The 6,921-nt window shown below is 44.6% G+C and overlaps 1 pseudogene; it reads left to right on the top strand.

The window, feature by feature from the left end:
* Nucleotides 1-280: 280 nt before the first annotated feature.
* Nucleotides 281-396, top strand: LOC150102284 (U2 spliceosomal RNA; annotated as a pseudogene).
* The last annotated feature ends 6,525 nt before the right edge of the window (nt 397-6,921 follow it).

Below are 6,921 nucleotides of genomic sequence, written 5' to 3'. Positions count from 1 at the left end.
TGAAAAGAACGGATGGAGGGAGATAATGTCGGAGATCTGCTTGGTGCTGACATTTAAGTCAGCCCAAGTAGATCGACTGAGGCTTCTTAACTATCCACTCTATCTTTTCTCCTCCTCTCTCACTATCAAGCTGACTCTCAGCACAACTTTTTTTTTTTTTTTAAATCTAAAGAGGCCAGTGATGAAAGGCATGAACTCCCATTCTACCTATTTCTATCTGTTCACCATTTTACTAAAGGGAGAGATGTGGTGATTGATTCATTTAATCCAATACCCTTCGATCGCTTCTCGGCTGTTTGGCTTAGATAAAGTGTATAGTTTCTGTTCTTAACCGTTAATATCGGTACGAGTCCCATCGAGGTTTACGATATTTAACTGGAAATTTACAGAACTTTCTAAACCCCGGACTGGGGAAATATCAAACACTTGGTGGTGGGAATAGTTAGGCTCTCTCCATCTGATCATGCCCTCCATTCTGCCACGTGGCTGTACCCTCGGAATTGAGGTTGACGCCACAATACCGGCAAGGGCGATGGTGAAAGCTATCAGACTGCGTCGGCGCAAAGAACATTTTTGGAAGATACCAAGTAGTGATCGAAATATGGAGACAAGAGAAAAGCTTCACCAAGGGTTTGACTGTGGTAAAGTAAAAGTATCTCCCTTCATGGTTGGGAGCATCCTGAGAACCCTTAAGATACCACGATTTCCCCTAGAATATGCAGAGAACAACGATATAATTCGTAGCCTATTCTCTAAGTGGGGAGTTGTACGGGAAATCCAGGTTCACAACGACGCAGACAATCCTGAGTGGAAGTCAGGGGAGGTAACCGTCTCTCTTGAAACGAGGACCGAAGTTCCTAACTTTGTCCGCATAAGATCTGCCCGGGTAATGGTAAATTACCCAGGCGTCAAAAAGCAGTGCTTTTGTTGTGGTGCCTTCAATCATCCTGGGTCAGACTGCCCTCGCATAAAATGCAGCAACTGCCTAAAAATTGGCCACAACCAAGAAAAATGTGTGGCAGCTTGTTTGAAGTGTGGGGTCACTGACCACAAAGTCGACACCTGCCCATCCAGAACCCTCGCAGAGAGGATGGATGGTGCAATCACATCAGCAACAAACCCAACTAATGAAAAGATCACAACAAAGGAAGAGTTTCCGCCTCTTGAGGCCACTCCTGATCATGCCGCCATGTCTAAGACAACGAAAAGGTCCCGTAAGGGAAGGAAACCTACCAGAATTGCAGAGACCAGCAATACGATCCCAACAGTAGAGACTGACAATGCAGAAACCATCATGGTAACTCCCACGGACGAAAGCGGAGCTACCACTGCCAATATAGACATCGCCAATTCAGATACGGTAGAAGAAGCTGTAGTAGAGATGAAGACGAACACCAAAACTTCCAAACGGCCATTAAGTCCACAGGAAGAAGAGCTGACAAATCTCAAAACAGCAAAAGTATCTGAAACCGAACACCCAGAAGTCCCTCATGCAAAAGCAGGGGAGACTCTAAAATATCTCCTTAGAGGTATGCCCGGGGCGGCAGAAAAGTTTAAAGAGGCAATAGATAAAGTAGGAGAACCTGAACTCCTCCTCACAGGGAAATATGGACCCGACATCGTCAGTGCAAAATGGGGTGACCTCTTCGTTGATGACATCAGCAAAATCACTCCTGAGCAAATAGAGGTAGCCCTGGATATAGACGAGGAGGCAGCTTCGGCGTTCTACATAGCTCTCTACAAACTAGACATGGCCAGGGAAGTGAGGTGGCCAAGAGAATCATAACAGCCCACAACAAAAGAAAGGAACAGTAACCACCTTGTGGATTTCTGTACTCAGCTTCACTGGTTTTTAGTTCCCACAGGTGGGGGAGGACCTGAGAACCCAATCGGCGAAGGCTTACAGCGAGGTGGTGCAGTTCCTTGTGAGCTGCATCACTCGGGCCAGATCCTTCCTCCACCTCTAAGTTTACCTTTCCATTCCTTCTCCAGATTTATTCTCTCTTTGTTTTGTTACATGTTTCCTTTTTAGGATTTTTCCTTTTTTGTTAAAGTGAAAAATCAACGACCGTTTTAGAAGCGCCCCTGAGGGGCGAACAGCTAAAACAGGTCAGCTGAGGCCACTTTTACCTACTCTACCACTATGCACAACTTTATTTCCTCTCCCACTATCTGCTGACTCTCAGCCTATCTTACTCTACAGGCCAATGATGAAGTTTGTTGAACTCACAAATTATCTGTTCACCATTTATTAATACAGACTACAAAATGTTGACGAAATGCCTTACCAATCGGCTCTCACATGCTTTGCCCCCCCCCCCCCCCCATCATCAGGAACAACCAAGCCAGTGCTGTTCCAGGTAGGGGGATGGGCCACAACATCTCCTTCCTCAGGGACACCACCATTTCGTACCTGAAGCACACAGAAACTGCAGCCACTCATCACTCTTGATCAAAATAAAGCTTTCGATAGAGTTTCACACCAACTTTTGTTAGCTACCCTGGAAAAACATGGTTTCGGCCCCAAATTTGCTCAACACATCCGCACTGTTTATCATGACATCCTAGTCAACTTGTCATCAACGGAGTCTTAACAGATCATTTACAAATTTCCAGACGGATCCGACAGGGCTGCCCACTCTCGCCAGTCTTATATGTCATCTTTATCGAAATTTTGGCAAACCTGATAAAGGAAAACCAGGAAATCCGTGGCATCGAACTTCCACAACCCGCAGGCCCTTCCCTGAAATACCTCCTCTACGCGGACGATATCACCATCTTAATGAAAGACAAGAAGTCTATGAAAGGACTGACTCACATAATCAACCTTTTCGAACGTGCCACCGGGTCAAAAATCAACGCGAAAAAAAACGGCATCGCTCCCAATTGGCTACCGGGATAGGAAAGCAGCCCGCTCCCCACCAGTCACAATTCTTGGCATTGATTTTAATAACGAAAACACCTTTTGCAATGAAATTAAGGTTATATCTAAATTAAACAAGATCAAAGACAAGTGGAACTCCTGGTCAATCGATCTCTATGGAAGAGCGCATATTATAAAACAGTTGATGATCCCGGTTATCATGTATTATTGCGCTCCTCTCGACACCAACAAACAAGTCCTACAAAAGCTAGAGAGTATTCTCTTCCGCTTTCTGTGCAAAATCAAAAAAGACAAAATTAAACGGATTAAGATGACCAGACCATTCGAAATAGGGGGCCTGAACATCCCCTTAATTTCGAAAGCCATCACCGCTACTAGAATTGAAACCATCATAAAAACGTTAAATAACCCAAGCCACATAGGACACGGCCTCACCAAGTACTGGCTAGGCACGAGCCTCTGCAAGCTCTTTGACATTAATTACACTGGACCTCAAGCTATCTTCCCTCCAAAGTACTACAAAACCCTGCTGGGCACCATTAAGAACTTGATCCCAATCCTTGGTGGAACGAGCATCTCGGCATATCCCAGGCTTACTATCTACAACACTCTCAGAAACCTGAAAGACACTGATCTCCCCGCGGACGACAACCACTTGACCTGGGAAAATAATAGGTTAAAATTCCTCTACGCCACAAGAAGAGATTTTAATTTCAAGATAACACACAAGATACTCCCAGTCAACAATAAGGTTTCAAAATGGAATAAGAGAGCCACAGACAAATGCCTTTTCTGTCAAGAATCAGAGACTTTAGACCATCTCTTTTTTAACTGCTTCACAGCACAAGCAGTGTGGGGCCTTGTCGGCGACAGGTTTCGCACTTACAATCTCTCTGAGACAGGCACTTCACCTTGACGACCCACCAACAGATATGAGCAAACAGCTTCAACTTCTCCTGACATATACAATTATAGAGTTCCGGTACCATATCTGGAAAATCAGAAACATCGCATTATTCCAGAAGTGCAGAAAAGGTTTACCGGACATACTCAGAAGCTGCAGAACGTCCATAAGGAATTTCCTGGAAATGAAATTAACAGAATTAGGCCCAACCCAGTTCCAGAGACAGTGGTGCTCCCCGAGCAACCTTGCCTACCTTTGGAATGGTAAGTTAAAAATTAAAATCTAACCCCCCCCCACCTCCTTACAACCATCCAGGCCGTCTTTTAAAATTTAAATATTCCCTCCATATCCCTCGCTAAACGTACGGCTTTAACCGTGCACTTTAAACTTCCGGTCGGCGCTCGTCGACCAATTTGCTCTCCCTCCTCCTCCTCCCTCTCGCTCCCAGTGCTCGCATCACGTGACAACTCGGGGCGAGACGGAGAGAGGAGATTGCAATTTACAAGTCACGCCAAGGATGTGTTTTCACAGAGGCAATTCTAAACAAAAACCAGATTTGTTTTAAGGAAACTGTAGCTGGTAAACTGCTACCTAGAAGGGACTTTCCACTCCCCTCTAAAAGCAGAGTCAAGAAAATTTCAGGTCTTAACAGATTATAGAATCTGTTCCTTCATCTTAAAGTTTACCCTCCAAGTCGGGCTTTTTAGCCCGCAACAGAAACGATGACGGGTAACACCGCGTTACTTTAAACTGATCGGTACTCGACTGATCTGTTCACACATTTACCTACTCACCGATGTCCACCTACTGATCGCCAGAAGTTCCTATTTCCAGCAACCTTGAGAAAGAGCTCCATGTTCCAGAATCCAGTCCCTGATCCTAGTGGTAAGATCGTTTGCAATCTATTTTTTTTTCTACTGTTGTCTAATTTTGCCTTGTGCCTGTTTGCAGTCTTCCACCTCTAGCTAGTCTAGCAGGAGATTTCGGCAAACAGGGAACGCTTGGCCCTGGTTCTGAAGGTCCTTCCTTTCTGGGACTTAGTTTTTTTTTTTCTCTAAATCATGATTTCTTTTTCACCGTGTGTGAGGACCCTTGGCATCGAAGCGGACGCCGACACATCGAAGAGGATGTTGGCGAAAGCTCTTAGCGAAGCAGTAGGGGCAGAAAATATAGTTGGCTTTAGCCTTTATGGAGCAGGCAGGTTCCAAGTAATAGTAAAGAATGTGGAAACCAGGAACAAGTTAAGTAAAGGACTAGAATGTCAAGGGAAAATTTTTTTCCCTTAAAGTAATGCAATGGAAAGATATCTATATCGAGGACATAGCCACAGCCGTGCCAACCAGGTAACGGGTCATCTGGGCCTGACAGAGGTCGAGAGTAAGTACTTCTGCAGAACTTTGAGAAAGTTACCAGAATCAGAGATCAAAGAAGACACTGACTGGGCTGGACGTAAATACTTCCAAAGGTTACGACAGCTAGGAAAGTTGAGTTAGTTCACCCAGGAGGGGGTTAAAAAAAATCGATTGCCCCAACAGGTTTATGATTATTAGTCCACAAAGGAGGGGGTACACCTGAGAACCCGGGCTGCGAAAGCTTACGTCGAGGCGATGCAGCTCCTTGTGGGCTGCATCACTGGGGCCGGGCTCTTCCCCCAACTCTTGGTTCTCTGGTTGATAAAGTCCACCTCGACACGGATCCCGCTATCGCAGTTTTTTTATTATTATTATTTTTTTCAGTTGTAAGGCATAGTTTAAGAATAATTTAAGTTCCAAATTATAACAAACATTCTTCTTTTTTTTTTTAGGGGTTACGAGATGACGTCTCCAGACACCTGGATTAATGTAATCTAAAGTTATGTTTTTCGGGTAAAGTGAAGTGTAAATTTTAAGTTTTTTTTTTCTTTTTCGAACAGGTGTAAGGAGATTATGTTTTTACAGCCACAACCTCTGGGTTATATAGCTAAACAGGTTGACTAAGGCCTCTTTTTACCTCCTACTATCCTACTCTACCTTTCTTTAACGTCCCCTATTACTACCTACTGACCCTCAGCAATCTTTATACTCCAAAGGCCGATGATGAAAGACATGAACTCCCATTCTACCATTTTCATTAACTATTAAGTAGGTCTACCTACTTCTATCTGTTCTCCATTTTCAAGTTCGAAGTCCAGCTGCTGAGGTTTTCAGGTTTGCTTTTTTTTTTTTCACAAGTGGTTGATTTTCTGTTAGTTGTTATTTATTTTGTGTTCCTTTGTTATAATAATTTACTAACTTGCTGGCTCTAGCGGAGACACTTTTTTCCCCCACTAGAGCGAGATTATTAGCCTTTCAGGCTCATTTATTAACCTACTAACACTCTAAGTCGGTTGACTTAGAGTCTACTCTTTTCCTTTTTTTTTTTTTATAACGCAGAGTTAATATGAGTAAATTCGTTCAAGTCCCCCCAGGACGAGAACACTTGGGATTGAAGTGCCAGGTTTGGAGGAGCCTAGGGTCTTAACAAAGATCCTCAAAGAGACCATAGGCACGCAGAACATCTACTCCTTCACCCCACATGGACGAGGGAAATACTTCGTAGTAGTTAAAGACGTCGATTCGAGAGACAAACTTTTGGAGGGTTTCTCTGTACAAGGGAACCGTATAACACCAGTCATGGTAGGGAGCCAAGTGAGGACGCTCAGAATAGACAGGTCCCCTATGGAGTACATCCAAGCCAGCGACAACCGGCTGGTACAAGCCTTTGCTAAGTGGGGAAAGGTGAGCAACGTTAGGCGGAGCATTTTCAAGGAAGATCCCACTTTTGGTTCTCCGGGGAAGTAACCGTTACAATGGACATGAGGTTACCCGTGCAAAACTTAGTGAACATCGGAACGGCACGGGTCATGGTCTACTACCCCGGAGTTCAGAGGCAATGCTTGCGTTGTGGCTCACTTGAACATCTGGGCAAAGAGTGCTCGCGAGCCAAATGCTTTAATTGTGTCAGCATAGGGCACATATCCAGCTAGTGCCCTAACTCCTGCCGCAATGTAACAACCCCGAACACCGGGTTACCAGCTACCCGTTACGCACATTCGCAGAAAGAGCAGGGGCACCCATCGAATCGCTGACACAATCCCCTACCATGATCAAAGAAC

Source organism: Typopeltis vanoorti, chromosome 10 (genome assembly GCF_054136105.1).
Source record: "Typopeltis vanoorti isolate ZY-2024b chromosome 10, IOZ_Tvanoo_1.0, whole genome shotgun sequence".
In the NCBI taxonomy this organism is placed as follows: Eukaryota; Metazoa; Arthropoda; class Arachnida; order Uropygi; family Thelyphonidae; genus Typopeltis; species Typopeltis vanoorti.
The sequence above is the reverse complement of the archived record's forward strand: the minus strand, read 5'-3'. Positions and strand labels throughout refer to the sequence as shown.